The 19,907-nt window shown below is 39.7% G+C and overlaps 1 pseudogene across 1 annotated transcript; it reads right to left on the reverse strand.

Moving 5' to 3' along the window:
* Positions 1-904: 904 nt before the first annotated feature.
* On the reverse strand, positions 905-19,883 carry LOC145639164 (wall-associated receptor kinase-like 1; annotated as a pseudogene). The gene is made up of 3 exons (XR_014114845.1): positions 19,055-19,883; positions 3,513-3,551; positions 905-2,250 (listed from the first exon to the last, which is right to left on the reverse strand). The product of XR_014114845.1 is annotated as a wall-associated receptor kinase-like 1 (transcript).
* Positions 19,884-19,907: the final 24 nt, after the last annotated feature.

Genomic DNA, 19,907 nt, shown 5'->3' on the forward strand with positions numbered 1-19,907 from the left:
TTTTTCGGCAAAAAATAAAAATAAAAGACAAGTGACCTCTTAAAACTTTTTTTTAAAAAAGAAAATTTCCCCAATTACACATTAAAGGCACAGATGGGAGTCAAACCGCAAACTAACCTCAAATTTTGCCCAACTACACCCAATGAACCTTTTATTATCGCACATGCCACCTGGAGTATAGACTATAAAGTGGGTTTAAATTGAGTTAGAAGATAAAGGAAGTATGGATTGTGTTTTAACTTTTAATTGAGTTGAAAGAAATGTAATTTATTTAATGGAGTGTATAGTACTCCATATTATGTAAACTGGAGTATAGTATTGATGAGTTGACACAATTATATACCTCATGTTTTAACCTTTTATTTTAAGGTTAAAATGCCAACTCAGATTTACGTTTCACAAGTTCAGAAAATATTAAGGGTTTATCTGACTAGTACCAAAATATAATTAAAATTAATGTTATTACAAGGTTGTTAATGTGTTCAAGATTAATAAAAAAGATAAACATTATAAAAGGTGGTTACTCGGTTAGCCAAAAGATATGTTAGTAAAATAGAGTGGGATGAACTAGATATGCTCTTCTTGGCATGTAACTAACAGTGAGTTTGGATAACATTAGAGGGAGGAAAAGAAGGGGAGGGAGGAGAAGAGGAGGGGAGGGAAAGGGAGGGGAGAGAAGAATGGTGAGTTTTCCTTCCAAATCTCTCCATTGTTAGAGGGATTATTTTCCTATAATTTAATCCCTCCATTTCTCTCCCCTCCAATTCCCTTACTTCCTCATTTGTTATCCAAATGAAAGACATCACATCTCTCCCCTCCCCTTCTTTTCCTTCCATTTCCTTCTATCAAAACACACCGTAAATGCCATATTTCTAATAGTAACTGAATTTCATTGCCAATTGAGTTGGTAGGCTAATAAGTATGTATTTTAGCTTCTACATTTTATTGCAAAGTGTAAGTTTCAATCAATTTGTAAGTTGATCCGATGAAAAGATAAGAAGCATATTGTTCAGGCACATATGCTCCAATGTGATAAACCATGCATAGAGAATATTTTACAAACCATAAGTTCCACACCTTTAGATATATCAGACTACATATAAACTAAAATGGATTCAAAAGGAGCATGGTTCGTCTAGTTGTGTTTTTGTAGAAAATAACTCTTGACTTAGATCTGATGTGTTTTCTTCTGATGAAACAACGACTTTAGCGTGTACCTTTTTGCTCAAACACGCTAGTTCCATGGCGACTTGCATCATGGTTGGCCTTACAGCTCCTTCAGGGTGCAGACAACGCTTTGCAAGACTTACAGCCACCATTATGTCTTCAGTCATATTGCTACTTTCTAAGATTATAGGATCCAACATTTCATATAAAGCAGAATCCCCTGTTTCGACAAACTGCATCACCAAACTCGTTGCATAGTCTGAAGTCACACGAATTGGCTTCTGTCCTGTTAATATTTCAACCAGAACGACTCCAAAGCTATAAACATCACTCTTTTCAGTAAACTGCCTTGAACACGAAAGTATTGCGGATCAAGATACCCAAATGTCCCACGTACACAAGTTGTTAAGTGAGTTTGATCCATACTAATTGATCTCGAAATTCCAAAATCACAAACTTTGGCCGTGTACTTGTGATCCAAGAGTATATTACATGATTTAATATCTCTGTGATAGATAGGAGTTGAAGACGATGAATGAAGATAAGCAATAGCCCCGGCAACTTCAGATGCAATTCTTAGTCGAATTTCCCAAGTTACTCGAAACTCTTCATTAGGACTATGAATGAATTCCGAAAGAGTTCCATTGGGGATGAACTCGTAAACTAAATGTAAAATTTTAGTTTCCAAGCAACATCCAAGCAACTTAACTACATTTCTATGGTTGACTTGTGAGAGAACAATTACCTCATTTATGAACTCCTTCCAATGGCTCTCACTCAATGACCTTGCTCTTTTGACGGCAATAAGTTTCCCATCACTTAGCATACCTTTGTACACCGTACCTTGCCCCCCTTTACCAATCACGCGGTTTTCGTTGAAGTTGTCTGTTGCTTTCTTTAGCTCATTTTTTGTGAAGAGTCTGGTTTTCTTGGCTTCTTCATGGTTTAACCTTTGTTCTTCTAATCTTCCTTTGAAGTATTTCCTTTTAAGCTTAGTTTCCTTTCTTCTTTTTTGGGTTTTGCACCACCAACATTGGCCAATAAAGTAGCACGTCAATATAATTGTAACTGTAACTGCTGCAACTGCAAATTTCAAGGTCGTGTGACGACTCATATAACTAATTTTCCAAACACTACATAAAAAAAGGGGATGCCCAGTTAATCTTCTTGATTGCTATAATATGTTAATCTTTGACGAAATATCAGCAGTTCGTGTTAGGGGGTGTTGATGAGTCAGCAGGAAGAAGCTACACGTAGGCTTGCGTTTCGTTTTAAATCCGCTGGTTTTATTCAGTAACTTCGTTAGTAAGTGTTGGAGTTACTTAACGGTGAATCTGAGTATTAAGTGAAACTTTAATTGTAGGTGGTTGGTGGTTTTGAGCCCATTCAAATATTTGTCTGTAATAACTGATATTTCTTCCCTACCAAGTCTGATAATTTAACTGTTTGAATTATTTATAAACTTTGACTACTTGCATTTTGTTGATCTACATTGATTTCCCCTTCATTGTCTTCAATAATCGGACGCTTCCTTTTACCCAAATCAATTTATTTCATTGTGAATGTTTCTTCCAAATTATGGATAATATTTTGTATTTTAGTAATTGAGATTTCAAGTATTACAAAAAAAAAAAAAAAAAAAAAAAAAAAAAAAACTGAGGTTCTAGTAGTACCAAAAACAGGGGGCTGCAATTTTGAAAATTACCTAAAGAGGAAGGAGAGATACTATTTTCATTGAAGTTGCATTGAATGTTACTAAGGTCCTGTTCTCTTCACCTTAAAAAAATAATATTAAGTAAAAATAATTTCAGTTAAAAAAATAATATTAAGTAAAAATAATTTCAGTTCAGTAAAAATAAGTTCAGTTCAATAAAATTAATTTCAAGTCAGTAAAATTAATTTCAGTTCAGTAAAAATAAATTCAGTTCAGTGAAATTCAATTTTCTCAAAGAAGAATTATAATAGAAAATCAGTAAAAATAATTTAATTTCAGTAAAATTAAGTTCAGTTCAGTAAAAATAAGTTCAGTTCACTAAAAATAATTTCAATTCAGCAAAATTAAGGTGAATTAAACATGGCCTAAGTGGCGTTAACTCCTATTTGAACCCCATCTGGATTACATGGCTGCTTACTCACCGACACCATGTGTGTTTGGCCATGCCACGGCAAGTAATTTACATTTGCATCCTGCACTTATTAGGATGAGATACCGATACAGCCTTTAGATTAACAATTATAGCAATCAAGAATATTAACTAGAATTTCCCCCTTATAGGAGATGCCCAGTACAAAATGTTGAACTATAAAAATAATTCTCGTACTTTAAGAGCAAAATTAAAACTTACTTGGCAAGAGTATGCGGGTGAATTCGGCAAAATTAGTTTCTGTCAATCAAAAACAAAAGTTTTGTTACCATAATGGACTAAAAGAAATTGAGGTAAAAAATAAGAGACCAAGGGGGAAAAATAAGGGCTCTGTTCGGGAGAAAGCTGAAAGATGAAATTGATTGAGTTAGCTGATTTTGACTAGCTGATTTTATTAACTGATTTGACTAACTTATTGTATTAACTGATTATATAAAAGTGTTTGATAAATAGCTGATAGCTTAAAGGTGATTGAGTATGTAAAATGACCAATAAGCTAATTGTGGGGTATAGTGGCGGATCTAGAAATTTCAAAATGGGGGTGCAAAAATTTTAAACTTTATAGCGCAAAAAAAGAAAATGTATTTTACTTGTTAGTTCTATATTTCATTTACATACATCCTCCGTCCCTTTTGTATTAGTACGAATCTTTAAAAAAAAAAAACAGATACCTATTTTTTCCTTACGTATAAATCACAATTTGTGGTTACAAAAGGCGATGTAAATAGTCTTAAAAGTTAAAACATTACAAACATTGCAATATATCGAGTAGTTAATTTTATATGGATAAAAAATGAATAAAATGTTATTTTTTTTTTGTAAAAATTACAACGCCGTATTACTTTTAGTTCAATAAGAATAATTTAAGCGTAGCAAAAATAAGATGAAAATTTAAAATAATAGGGCCTAAATATTTAGAATGTATTGGTTTTGTCATTTAGAAGATCAAGTTATGAAAATGGGAGAGCAAAAACTATTAGAATAAATATTACAGATTATACATGACCCATGAATTTCATTTAATTTTTGCAAAATGGTGATGCAAGTGCTCCCCTTTAGAGCCAAATACATCCGCCAATGGTGGGGTAGGTAGTTTAGATAGGATTTTAAATTAAATGAGGTTATAAGTGTCATTTCACAATAATTAATGAATAAGCTAATTGAAAAAGTTCCTAAAATGAGCTTTTTCAAAAAGAGTTTATTTAGTGGAATAGGCTCTTTCAATAAGCTTACTACCAAACACTTGTAATAATATCAGGAGGATATTATTATTCGTACCAATTTATTGTCACAAAAATTTATACTAAATTGGTTCATAATATAAGTGAAATTGGTTTTATTATTATACTCCCTCCGTCCCCTATTGATAATCTCTTATGGCTAATTTTAAGTCTTATTTGTTTTTTTCAAGTACCATAATATTAATTTTTTTACCAAAATCTCCTCCAATTTACAACAATATTTGTTCAAATTTAACTTTTCCATGTAAATTTTGTTTTTTCATGTGCTTTTATCACTTTCTTGTTGGGTTAATCTCTCTAAATCACACATTTAAATAAGTATTATTATTAGTAGTAGTAATAATAATAATGTAAGAAAGATTAAAAAAAAAAAAAAGGTGAATGCATGCATGTAGTTACGGTGGAGTAGTAGTAAATTAGGGGACTTTAAAGTCCAATTGTAATGTGGTTGTTGTTCCTGCTGGATTCTGCTTCCGTCAGTGTCTGAGGGCTGGTAATGGTTTACCGTCCAATTGCTCACCTACACAGCCAATACAGATTAGCTAGCCCGGGGGTTATCCAGGAATAACCACTCCGATGCTAAAGTTAGTACCTTTGTGAGAAGAAAGTGAAAGAAGAGATAGAAAGTGTTTTAGAGAGAGAGAGAGATTCTACCTTTGAAATGAGGATTTGTTTGGGTATTTATAGGAACGCAACCAAGCAGGTGCCACCTATACAGATAGGTGGCACACCGACCTTGGTACTAGCAGGTGCTTACGCGGCACTAAGCAGCTCTCCACGTGTCAGTGGGACATGCCACGTTCCGAGAAGCAGCTCTCCACGTGGTAGAGACTAATGCCGGTAAGGACATGAATTGTTCAATGATTAACCATTTCTTTAAACTGAACGACACTCTTTTACCGACATATTATGATACTACCGGTATATCCCGTACAACTAGCCCCCCAAGTGAGGACGTTAGTAAAACTGACGTGCTCACTTGTGATGGAACACGGTGGTGGTATGTACAATGCAGCATACAAGCATGCTTAGAAAACGAAAAGAAAATCTACGATTTGCTCCCCAAGTGAGCTAATTGGCGGTAGTAACTTTGGTCAATAAATCAACAAGAAAAAATCTACGATTTGCCCCCCAAGTGAGCAAATTGACGGTAGTAACTTTGTTCAATAAATCAACAAGAAAAAATCTACGATTTGCCCCCCAAGTGAGCAAATTGACGGTAGTAACTTTGTTCAATAAATCAACAAGAAAAAATCTACGATTTGCCCCCCAAGTGAGCAAATTGACGGTAGTAACTTTGTTCAATAAATCAACAAGAAAAAAATCTACGATTTGCCCCCCAAGTGAGCAAATTGACGGTAGTATTTTGCTCAATAAAGCATGGAAAAAATGCCGACATGGTTATTGTGAATTAAATATGAAACCGAAAATAGGAGATAAAACGATTTGTTGTTTATTTAAAAATTTATCCCCCAGGATTTGGCGGGAAAATGTAATAAAGTAATGGGGCACGTGCCAGTCATCGAAGTAGGTTAATTTTGAAAAGGTGTTTTATCACAGCCGTTGGATTGCATGCAGTAAATGTCACATCAACCGCTTCATTTGGACAGTATAAATAGCTTATTTCGCACTTTGACCCTTCATTTCCTTTGCGAAAAAATTTCGAAAAATTTCTACTTCACTTCGTTCGTACTGCGCTTACACATTTCTGCAATTCAAGGCTCAATTTGTCAAGGGTTTGTTCAGTTGTATTGTGACGGGTGTTTGTAAACAAAGGACACTTAATTTCCGAGTTACGCTTCAAGAGTTGAGTTCAAAAAGAGGTAAAAAACCCTAACTTTCTTTTCGATTTCTCACTGGTTTGTGGTTAGGTAGATTTTGCGTTTATTTCATTATTTGTGACTGTCTGGTTCTGGAATGCATGCAAATATGAGTAAAGCCAATGAGGCTGAACTGTGTACACCCTTAACTTCTATAGAAGAAAGAGAAGCTTATTACCGTCATAAGTTTCTGGCTGACGCCGAGAAGGCTTTACGTCCTCCCAACCCCGATATTGCAGAGGACATAGAGATTGTCGATGTTGAGCCTATTAGCGTTCAATATCATTTACGGTCAAATTTGGATTTATATACGGCACTAATATTGACAAGATGCCGAGAACAAAACATACAAGTTACCAACGTGAGGTTGGTGAAAGCAGTAGACCCTCTGTTGATGAAGAAATGGTTGACCCTGAGCCTGAGGTTTCGGATATCCGAGAAGAGGATATCCGGTCAGTCAAAGATAGCCTAGAGCGGCAGGAAAGCGGGGGTGAAAGCATCGGTAATGAAGACGATGCAGGTGGGTCAGAAGAGGGTGAGTAGGGAGAAGGTGAAGAGGAAGAAAATGACGAGATCGATGAAGAAATTGTTACAGATTTCAACCTTGCTGCTCAGATTGCAGAAGAGGAACGTCTCGACGAGGAATATGACTCGGATCAAGATGATCCGAAGTATCTAGAACCTCAAGAAATTCCTAGCGGCTATGAAATAACTGAGGCAGTTGTGGATCCGGTATGGTTGCAAACCGCCACCGAAAAAGATTATTGTCAACATGGAAAACGCTTCTACCGTCTCCCGGACGGTTACGAACTGAGACTACCGGATAACGGTCAAACGACTTTGGGCTGTTCTGCCGGCCACATTGTTGTGTATGCAAAGCATTTAGAGTTTGGTTTACGGTTTCCACTCCATCATTATATCGAAAAAATATTCAGGGCTTGGAACATTGCAATTGCACAGTTAACGCCTCCGACCATCCGAAATATTGTCTCTCTTGTCTGGGTTATGATTTTTATGGACTTTCCCCTTACCCTGAACTTATTTTGGAGGTTACATTGGATAAAAAGAGATAGTCAGTCACCAGGATGGTGGTCCCTTTTTACCGCTCCCGGTAAATGTACGGTGTGGCCGAAATTGACCAGTTGCAAGAACTGGAAGAATGAGTTTTACTTTATGAGTGTGCCTGACGATTTTACCGTCCGTAGGACGTTTCATCACCCACACAGCATGTTTGAGACCATACGGTCGAGAAAGTTAGGACCGATGGAGAAAAAGGCTTTTAAATGGTTTAATTGTACATATGTTAGGGCTGGTAAGAAGAATAAAGTCGTTCCGGGGGTGTGGTTGCCCCATTGTAATTATATACTGGGCAACGCCCCTCTTTCTCATGTCGGTCTCTGCCATACCGATGCTTTTGGTATGGATGAATTTAAGTATTATGTAAATTTGCTTATATTTACCTTCACCGTATTCGTGATTTCTAAATAAGTTGTCTGCTTATTCTCGTACCTGCCTTTTTTTTTTTTTTTTTTTTTTTTTTTTTTTTTTTTTTTTTTTTACGCCCAAGCTTACCTTTACCATATCGGTTTATTGACGTTTATTATCGGTTTGCCTTTCACCAGGTCTTGACAAGCTTGACTTTAGCCGATTAGGGTTGCATTCTGACGGGAGAGTGAAGCACCAGTGCCCGGATCGGCCAAAGAAGTCATACGACACCCTGCTCTCTTTCGCTACCAGAGCGTCCACAAAAAAAAGAAAAAGGCGACAGGATATGGCCCCTACCGAGCGCACTACTAAGCCCCGCACCCTAGCTGTGAAAAGGGGTGGCGGGAATGCGCCTAAGAGGATTTCCGAGCCCTCCGACCAAGAGCCACATAAGCAACAGAAAAGACATGATGGCAATACGACCCCTCTCCGTCTAGAGTCGGCACATAAGCAACATAAGCAACAGAGTCGTCAACCTAGAGGACGAGACCGAACCCCAACCGGCAAAGAAGCTGACGGTCACCCTAAGAGATCCAAAAAGTCTTGGGGTCAGCTCCGAGGTCAGAACCGGCCAGATGGCCTGCATCGAAAAGCCCCCAAGCAAGGAGACGACAACCATCTCGGGGCGCACTGGCGGCCTAAGGCAGAATGCTTTCGTCCCAGCTGGCGTCACTAATTTTATCGAGATTCCTCACGTCAGAATCCTGACAGAAGTCATTGACGGGCTCGCTGTGCCCTCTGGTGCTGCCGGTGACCCATGACACCCCCGGATCAACGTCAATCGCGGAGAGTCTGTTCTCTGTGACGACCCTGCGACCGGCGGAAGCATGGGGTGGAGGGTACTCAAGGACCTAGCGACGTCAGCCGACAGGCCTGTCAACCGAGCTGCTGCTCCCTGCGGTTAGCTAATGAACAACATGCTCCGGGTAATATAGCATTCTTACCTGCTAGATATGTATCTTATCTGCGTAACATATTTGTGTTCTCTATATTGCTGTTTATATTTATTAACGGCAATGTCTGTTATCGTCTACTAGACTGTCAACTCTGCTGTCGAGGTGGTACACATGTACCAGCATTATCAGCGCGTCGCCGATAATGCTGAGACCAAGGTGAAGAAGGTTGACGACGCTTGTAAGCTCGTCGTCAAAGAGCGCGACAAGGTTAAATCCGACGTGTGAAGACTTTGCAAAAGCAAGTGTCCGAGCTAAACAGGAAGCTGACGGATCAGGAGCTGCTATAAAAGAAGATAGCCAGCCTTGAGCAGAGCCTGAAGGACGAGAGGGATGCTAAGGCAAAGCTGGCCAGCCAAGTTGAGGAGATGGAGCGCGACAAGCCGGGAATCAGGCGCCGAGCCGTTAATCGGTTCCTGCAGACCGACCTCTATGCCAACTTGCTGGTTGACCGGTACACTGCCGGTTGGGTCTCTGCGCATCGCTGTGTGTGCAAAGCGGAGGGGTGGGATTCAACGAAACGGCAGGCCGTCGAGAAGGCCTTTAACGAGGAAAGGAACCACTCTCCTACCAGCTATGAGAGTGAGTACTTTGACGAGCTCCCCCCGCATGCTGTGATAACCAACTTAGACCCACGCGAGTTGCCGGAAGCGGAGTTTGATGACGCCCTTATCAGTAGCCCTATTGCCACTCATGCTGATAAAGATGGGTCTGCCGGTCCCTCCAGTAAAGAAGTTGAAAAAGAGCCTGTTAACGCGGGTGAATCAACCAAGGAGACCGACAAGAATTAATCAGGAGGGCAGTCATCTCTGGGCTGTAATATTCTGTTTATGCTTCAAACAATTATATCCGTCTGTATTATGTCATATTTTTTCTTTCAATCATTTTAAACATTTTATTTGCGTATGTATGTACTCGGTACAATTTATTTCTTTCAATCATTACCGTAATCCTTACAGCCGTAATTATTTTGTTTATGCTATGGTCGTTATTTTACCTTTTAACTAACATTTAATGATTGTCCTCCTTGAATCGCGTTTTAGTTACTCCTTGATTTTTAACATGAATTTACGTTTTCGGATTTCAAAATTACACTTCTTGGTATTTTATTTGCGATTTAAAATTTTTGGAAGACCCAAGAATGCATTCAACCTTGTTATCGGTATTTTCAAAATACATCTTACCAATAATACTTTATTATCGGTATTTCTAAGATATACCCTACCAATAATACATCTTACCAATAATACTTTATTATCGGTATTTCCAAGATATACCCTACCAATAATACTCCCCGAGTTTAACAAGGAGTTACTCCTTGATTTTTAACATGAATTTACGTTTTCGGCTTTCAAAATTACACTTCTTGGTATTTTATTTGCGATTTAAAATTTTTGGAAGACCCAAGAATGCATTCAACCTTGTTATCGGTATTTTCAAAATACATCTTACCAATAATACTTTATTATCGGTATTTCTAAGATATACCCTACCAATAATACATCTTACCAATAATACTTTATTATCAGTATTTCCAAGATATACCCTACCAATAATACTCCCCGAGTTTTTCGGCAGCATTTATTCGTAAACAAATTCTGGGAAAACTCTGGAATGCCTGTGCTGAATATCGGATATAAAACATATCGAGATAAAGTATCCAACCTTTGTCAGGCTGAGCAAAGGCAGTGGATCAGACCGCACTTTCAACTCCCCTTGAGGTCCATTATTATTATTATTATTATATATTTTTTATATTCCCTCACTTGAACGACCGAGTCAACTAGCTAGGCTGTGATCAGATCGTATCAAAAGTAGGTAATACGATTGTATTTTATAAGTGTTGAAATAGATTACAATACTAGCAAATGCCGTTAACATACGTGTGACAACATGTCATCAAATAGATACATAAAATAGAACATATTTACGTTTCACATGAAATATTTCTTTAACACACTAGCGTTCCAAACATTCTTCAGGGGAACACCTTCAAGGGTCATTAGCCTATAAGACCCTTGCCTAAGTGTTTCATATATTTGGTAAGGCCCCTCCCAAGTTGCAGTGAATTTACCCTCTGCGTTCCCTTTACCGGTCGCGGCTGTTCTACGCAGAACTAAATCACCATCTTCCATGGGCCAATAATTGACGCGCCGATTATAAGCATGTCTCATTCGGTTTTTGTATGCCGCAGACTTTATGGCAGCTGTCAACCTTACTTCCGGTAGGAAATCCAATTGCTGTCGAAGCAGCAAATCATTTTGACTTTCGCAGAAGTGTTGTACCCGAAAAGAAGGTAATCCCACTTCCACCGGAACCACAGCCTCTGAGCCGAAAGCGAGGTTAAAAGGAGATTCCCCCGTTGTTTCCCTTGTTGTCGTACGATTTGCCCATAAAATTTCAGGTATCAGATCTGTCCACAAGCCTTTAGCGTCTTCTACCTTTTTCTTAATTGCTCCTAGTATCTGCTTGTTAGCGGCCTCAGCTTGGCCGTTTGACTGCGGGTGACATACCGCCGCATACGCAAACTTGACTTTGTATATGCTTAAAAAGTCTTTTACCGGGCTGCAATCAAATTGTGAACCGTGATCAAACACCATCGCTGTCGGCAATCCGAACCGCGTAAAGATGCTTTTCCAGATAAACTTCTTTACCTCACTCGCTGTAATCTTGGCTACCGGCTCTGCTTCTATCCATTTGGTGAAGTAGTCTATCCCCACAATCAAGAAATTACGGCCACCTGTTGCTGACGTAAACGGCCCAATAATGTCCATCCCCCACTGAGCAAATGGGATTGGGTTAAGAATGGGTGTTAAATCATTTGGAGGTTGGTTAATCACCGGCCCGTACTTCTAGCATTTGTCACATTTTTTAGCATATTCCATGGTATCCGCATTCATTGTCGGCCAATAGTAGCCCCGTTTCATTGCTTCCAAGGACATTGACCGACCCCCGGCATGATTACCGCAATCACCCTCGTGTATTTCTTCTATCAACCTTGCCGACACATAAGCCGTTATACACCTTCGTAGCGGTAATGAAAACCCCCGCTTATACAACAAGCCTTGGAACATGATAAACCAGACACTGTCTTTCTGAACCTTTCTTGCCTCCGCCTTGTCGGCAGGAAGAACATTATGTACCTTGTAATCCAAGATATCATCATACCATTCGCGTCCTGCAGTCGTGCAACATACGTCTTTAGGAGATTGTTCGTCAATACTTCTTTCTTTCAAAACCTCCACCATAACTGTCCTTTCCAAGTCATTGAAGCTTGAACTTGCGAGTTTAGCCAAGGCGTCTGCCTGTGTGTTCATTCCCCGAGGAACCAACTTGATTTCGAAGTATTCTAGACCAGAAGTAACACTCTTGAGTTTTACCAAATATGCCGTCATACTTGGCTCTCGAGTTTCGTAAGTGCCGTTAAACTGATTTGCCACTAATTGAGAGTCAGTTGTCATCTCAATACGCTTTGCTTCCGCAGATATGCACAGTTGTATCCCTGCTAACGCTGCTTCATATTCTGCCTCATTGTTCGAGGCTTTAAACTTGAACTTAACGGCATACTCGAACACATCTCCCTGGGGAGAGATCATAATTACCCCAGCCCCTGAGCCGGTTGAAGCAGATGAACCGTCAACTGATACCTTCCATGTGCCGACATCATCCTCCTCTTCATAATATGACATTTCGACAATGAAGTCAGACAAAGCCTGGGCTTTGATTGATACCCTTGGCTTATATGTAATAACATATTCAGATAATTCAATCGCCCATTTAAGCAAACGGCTAGACGTTTCCATCTTTTGCAAAGATTTCTCTAACAGCTGATTCATTAAGATATCAATTGCATGCGCATCAAAGAAAGGACGCAATTTTCGTGCAGCCACAACTACCGCATACGCGATCTTCTCTACTACCGGATACCTTCTCTCGGAAGCATTTAAAACGTGGCTCACGAAGTAAATTGGCAGTTGGATCTTTTGCCGCTCTACTAGGAGCACCGCTGCTAGCGTCTTTGCTGAGGCCGAGATATAAAGCTGTAACGTTTCTCCTTGTTCCGGCCTTACGATGGTGGGTAAGGACCTCAAATGACTTTTCACAGCCTGGAACGCCTTAGATTGGTCCTTCCCCTATTCAAACAGCTTGTTTTGTCGCAAAATTACAAAGAATGGTAGGGCTTTATCAGCTGACTTGCTGATGAATCTTGTTAACGCAGCCATTTGACCGGTGAGCTTTTGTACATCTTTTATACACTTTGGTTCTGGCAAGCTAAGAATCGCTTCAATCTTATCAGGGTTAGCGTCTATACCCCTTTCGCTCACCATGAAACCGAGAAACTTTCCTGATCGGATGCCGAACACACATTTCTCCGGGTTTAACTTCATCCGGTAGCTTCGAAGGGTTTCAAAAGTTTCTCTCAAATCAGCGACGTGATCCGTAGCCAAACGACTTTTCACAATTGAATCGTCCACGTACACTTCTACATTCCTTCCTTTCTGGTTCGCAAATACCTTGTCTACCAGTTTCTGATATGTGGCCCCTGCATTTCTCAATCCAAACAGCATAGCCCTGTAACAAAAAACTCTGGAATCGGTAATGAATGCCGCCTTGGTTCGATCCGGCTCATATAAGCTGACCTGGTGATACCCAGAGAAAGCGTCCATGAAGCTTAGAAGCGCGTGACCGGAAGTTGAATCTACCAATCTATCTATCCTCGGCAAAGGATAGCAATCTTTCGGACAGGCTCTGTTCAAGTCCGTAAAGTCCACGTACATTCTCCACTTCCCTGACGGCTTCTTTACCATGACCACATTCGCTAACCATTCGGGATATGTGCAGGGTTCGATAAAACCGGCCGCTAGCAGTTTGTTCACCTCTGATTGAATAGCCTCCATTTTCTCTGTTGAAAAGTTCCTTTTTTTCTGTCGAACAGGTCTTGCTCTCTTGTCGACATTGAGCTTGTGCACTATGGCGTCGGGATGTATCCCGGGCATCTCGTCCGCCGAGAAAGCGAATACGTCAGCACTTTTTCGCAACAATTCCACCAAATGGCAGTGCGTGTCGACATCCATATCGGATCCCACACGCACTACCCTAGCGGGCACTCCGGGCTGCAACTCGATCTCGACAGTCTCGCCTCCCGGGGAAGGACGTGGAGCAGTTATCGGCCTAGTATCAAAATTTTCCATAGCCAAGTCATGCGTGGAAGGAATTCGTTCTCGCTTGGCTGGTGTCCGTTCACCAGCTGGCTGTCGGCCCGGTTGCTTCAGTGCCGATACATAACACTCCCTTGCCATAGTCTGACTACCCCGTACGCGCTCTGTTGTTCCCGCGTTGGATACATATACCATGGTTAAGTGGTACGTTGACACCACAACTTGCATGTCATGAATTAAAGGCCTAACGACAATGGCGTTGTAAGCGGATGTCACATCAATCACCAAAAACTCTTCCATGACATCTCTTACTGCCGGACCCTCTCCCATTCGAACCTGAAGAACAATGCTACCTTCAGGTCGTACCGTCGATTCGTTGAAGCCTATCACGGGATAGGACACTGGCGTCAAGTATTTTCGGCCAATCCTCATGGCATCAAAAGCCCTAGCAAACAGAATATTTGCGGAACTTTCGCCGTCAACGAGTGCCCGTTTGATATCTGCTCCATTTACCGTCAGTATCAGCACTAACGGATCATCATGAGGGTAAACTATTCCCTTAGCATCCTCCTCCGAAAAAGATATCGAAAGTATGGAAGAAGGCCGAGGTCGTTCCTCTACGCTCAAAGCGTTCACTAGGTGCCGGTATTCCGACAAACTCTTCTTGGCCCCGCTTACGGAACCTCTGTATACCGGCCCTCCCGTAATAACGTCGATTGTTATTTTACGTCCTGTCGGATTACCTCCCTGTCTGGATGTTTCCGCATGATTCTGCCTGTAAGTATCATCTTGCATTGACTGTTCCCCCTGCTTTCGGTACTCGGTTTGCCTAGGCTGTGAATTTTGCTGTCGGCTGGGACCTGCCTGAGTACGATACTGGGATAATCGTCCCTTCCTTATAAGATCCTCAATGTTCTCTTTTAGCTGAACACATTCTTCGGTGTAATGACCAACATCTCTGTGAAACATGCAATATTTCTTCACGTCCCGGCCCTTCGTTATCATCGGTGCTGGTCGACTCCAATCTTCTCTATTCTGGTTTATTGAATATATTGCCGCTCTCGGGGTGTTTAACTGCGTATAACTATACTGTAACGACCCAATCCCCTTGTCGGCCTTCCGGATCACTGCTGGCCTTGCGGCAGCGCCTGCTTACCCCACCCATCTGGGAATTCGAGCTATTATCACCTTGCCTTCTGGAGGGCTCTACCGACGATATTTGACGGCTCGTTTTTAGCAGCTCCTCACTTTTTATGTATTCGTGAGCTTTGGCAAATGCTACCCCTAAGTTTGGGAAACACTTCCGTGACATATATTTTTTGAAGTCGTTGTCACCTAGCCCATTCATAAATGCCATCACGACAATCTCTTGCTGCAATTTTGGTATAGTGTTAGCCTCATTATTGAAGCGTCTAATGAAATCTTTGAGCGACTCATCCTTTCGTTGTTGAATAGCCATGAGCTCGCCAGATGTCCTTTGTCTCGCACTATTACTTATGTACTGACCTGTGAACAACTCCACCAGGGTCTCAAAGCAGTCAATTGATCCCGGCTCTAAGTTGGAGAACCAATCCGAGGATGCGCCGGTAAGAGTCGTAGGGAAAACTTTACACCACACAGCATCGTTGTCTGTATACAGCAACATATGACTCTCAAACGCGGCCACATACCGCTTTGGATCCCCCTTACCGTCATACGTACAGGACGACATCTTTATTTTCTCCATTTGCTGGTCGAGTACCTCTTGTGTGAACGGAGATATTCTGGGCCTGATGATTGCCCTGACTGCCCGCCTTTCCGGGCCACTAGAGATCTCATGCCGATAAGAACCTAAATCTCCCACCTGGGTGCCTTGTGTGAGTTGGCGCTCGGTTGGTGTGGTCTCTTGGCCACGACTTCTTGACGGTTGTTGCTGTCCCGCCTAGTTGAACTGACTCTCCAAATTGACTATCAGCGGCTTTGTCGGTACCTTATCCCGTATTCCCCCTGCCGTTAACTTGGCTTCCTTTCTTTTCTTAGACATAGCCCGCATGACCTTGGCCGTTATCTCCAGCTCCTCCGGGGTAAACCCCTCCAAGGGATCTGGGGTCACTGCTCTGCTACGGTTAGGTGTTATGGGCCTATTCATTGTGTTACCGTGAAGGAGATGAGTTTCATCTTCGACCATGATTTCTGGTACTATGGTTTTATTCGTGTTAGCATTAAGGACATTGTTATCGTATTGCCGGTTATCAACTTCTGGCACCGGTACTGAAGTTCCCTTACTTCCTTCCATGACTGTGAGAGGTCATGTTGGACGATAGAAGTTATTACTATCCCCTCCTTCTAGCGCCAATTGTTCCTGCTGGATTCTGCTTCCGTCAGTGTCGAGGGCTGGTAATGGTTTACCGTCCAATTGCTCACCTACACAGCCAATACAGATTAGCTAGCCCGGGGGTTATCCGGGAATAACCACTCCGATGCTAAAGTTAGTACCTTTGTGAGAAGAAAGTGAAAGAAGAGATAGAAAGTGTTTTAGAGAGAGAGAGAGATTCTACCTTTGAAATGAGGATTTGTTTGGGTATTTATAGGAACGCAACCAAGCAGGTGCCACCTATACAGATAAGTGGCACACCGACCTTGGTACTAGCAGGTGCTTACGCGGCACTAAGTAGCTCTCCACGTGTCAGTGGGACATGCCACGTTCCGAGAAGCAGCTCTCCACGTGGTAGAGACTAATGCCGGTAAGGACATGAATTATTCAATGATTAACCATTTCTTTAAACTGCACGACACTCTTTTACCGGCATATTATGATACTACCGGTATATCCCGTACAGTTATGGCAGAAGGTTTTACAGCAAACCTTGACTTTGTATACTTGCATTTATTTGGCAAGTTGGTGGAAGGTTAAGGTTTGAAGAGGAAGCTTGATTGGTATTTTGCTATATAATGTAGCCATCTACCGTGAGATTGTGTAAGTAAGAGAAGTAGAAGCATACTAGCAAAAGAAGTAGCGCATAGCTATAGTAGTGAGGGAGAAAGTGACGGAGAGATAAACACAATATTAGTGTGAGGGGTATTTTATGATTAGTATACGTACCAACGTTAAAGGGCACTTAGTGTAGACTATCCTAATATACATTGTATCTAATATTGTAATTGTAGTAGTGGTCATTGTACTCCCGATATTATTGGTACTAGTAACGTTGTTCTCGTCCATAGAGATCCGGACCGTGGTATTTTCCCTTATTGAGGAGGAGGTTTCCACGTAAAATCTTGTGTTTGTGTGTGTGTGTATTTTTTTTTTGTTCGTTATTTTATTATTCTTCTTGATATTGTGTTTATCTGTTGCTCCGTTCCTAACATTTCTCTCTCTACTTTTTTTGCATATCCAATGTAAATTTACCTTTACAATGTATTTTTACTACTTCTTATTTATGTTTATTAATTCCCGTGAAAATTGCCTGTAAAAAATGAAGGGAGTAGTTCATTTTCTCATAGCACAAAACAAGTTTATTCGATATAAGTTACTCTTATAAATTTGTTTTAAAAAAAACCTTATTATGTTTCCTCCATACTTTGTTAGTGTTTTGGTTTGATTTTAGCACTACTCGTGTACACCATTTAAATCATGTTTGTGCTTTATACATACGATCAAACATTGTCATAAGAGTACTTAATAAAATTGTATAAATGTATACTATAGTTTCTGAATCTCTTTTCATAATTTAAACTTGTTTAGACCTCCCCAATGGGTTCTATCCGAATAGAAAGTAAATTTACTGAGATACTCCCAGCCCAAACCCTCAACAGACTCTCATAAGTTGATCGGCCCCCAAATCCTGAGAAACTTTGATTTGCACTGCTCATTAATGCCGAAAACCCTAATAAGTCTAGCTTAGATGCACCCTGGTGCAGGTAGGATAGATGTAACACCCCTTATAATATGAACATTTAGTAAAAATAATAATAATTATAAACACGTAAAAAAATGAACATTCAATAATAAAAAAAAAATGAACACAAAGTAAAAAAAACAACATCTATATTTATACTTATATATTAAAAAGCGTTTCTAAGACAAAATATGTTCTACGTGTCGCCTTTTTTAAGTTCGACATGTCAGCAATATGTGTCATATGTCACTATAAACATAGCATGTCACCTTCACAACATGCATTATATTTGCATCTAAAAAGTGCTTATAAGACCCTCTGTAAGACTTGAGTGAGTTTTTTTAGGAGAGAGAGAGTATTTTTTGCAAAGGATACCGATAAGTTGGTATTTAAACATAGCAATTCCAAAAGAAAGTTGCTAAGTTTAGACACTCAATTTTGAGTCTCATGTGACAAAAAGTGTGGGTCCTTATCAATATTATGATATATATGTTTTGTAATTTATTTAAGTTTTAATTTTATTTTTTTTCTAAAAAAAACTTAGAGTATGATTTGGGTGGGCCATAAATTGAAAGTGACATTAGTATACTTTAGAGTCTCACTATTAGGGAATTAGACTTCACATGAGTTGCTAAATTGAAAAGTAGGTTAGGTATCACCATTAAAGGTAAAAAACAACTCATTTTGTATTTCAATACTCAAAGTCGAGTCTACCATTGGAGGTAGTTTAATAAGACTTGAACTCAAAATCAATAAGTCTTAAGTTACAAGTCTTACCATCTTAGCTATTTATTAATTGTGTTTTTTATCCGACAAAATTATACGGAGTAGTTAACTTACATAAGTTAATCTATGGCTTATTATACCATTTGTTTCCATTATGTAATGATTGAGTTTGACAATTAAATAATGTTTATATCAAGACTTAAATCAAAAACCAATAAGCCTTACTATCAAAACAATTGGAGTAGATTATTAAACTAAACAAGTATATACTACCAATCGGAGCATCGTCCGAGCCACACATTAGTTTTGTATTAAAAAGTGAACATGTTAAAAAAAATAATTATTTAGTATATTAAAAGTGAACATGATTATCATATAATAATAAAATTGATTGTTTATGTCCTTAAAAATGAACATTTCATCATTTAAGATAGCAAACGAAATTCAGCACCAAAAAAAAGGTAACAAACGAAATTTATACCTATGAAGGAGTGGTGCCGTTCGATATACCAAAAAAGATTCACCGGAAAGGTAGACATGGACGTTACATTGGATGAAACATTTGCTAAATATTCTTGACTTATCAAAAAGGCTGACCTGCAATGCTCTGGTCCATTTTCGGCAATCACAGTTATATTATAACTGTAATCAATAGGTAATTTTACTTGGCAGCAATGGTTAAGCCCGTAACATTGATTCATCGTATCAGTTGAAAACGTCAAACTTTGATGATGATCAATAGCACAAATGGAGGTGCATCCTCCCATGTCACCTTTATCACTATAGAATAAAGCATATCCATGGCACCCCACTGATGCAAAAATATTTGACTCTGTAGGCCAAAAGGCAAACGTATCCAAATCCAACTCAGGACTATTCCAATGTAACTCAGCTCCGTTACAGGCTGTGACTGATGGAAACTTAAGTACTATTGTTTCACTTGACTTTCCCACCTCAACAATCTCGAGGTCGAGTTTCTTTAGATATGGTATTGATTGGTTTGAGGATGTATTACAAGAGACGGCAAAGTTGGGGTCGGAGAAACAGTGGCTTGGGCCAATACCAAATGGGAGTGGGATTTCAATGCTTCCACACCGGTGTATGCAATCTATATCACTATGTTGTTTAGATAAACAGCACAATGATATGATTGTTAATATAAGAAAAAATGATGATGAGTTTGATTTGAGGATTTTCATTTTAATCGCTATTTTTTAAATTCACTTTAATCACAGTGGTTCGTACCAATATCAAATGGGTAAGGGATTTTCATTTTAATTGCTATTCTGGTTTCATTTTATCCTACTCTTAAATATCTATGACATTGACAAGAC

The sequence above is a fragment of the Chenopodium album genome, chromosome 7, assembly GCF_948465745.1.
Source record: "Chenopodium album chromosome 7, dcCheAlbu1.1, whole genome shotgun sequence".
Lineage (NCBI taxonomy): Eukaryota > Viridiplantae > Streptophyta > Magnoliopsida > Caryophyllales > Amaranthaceae > Chenopodium > Chenopodium album.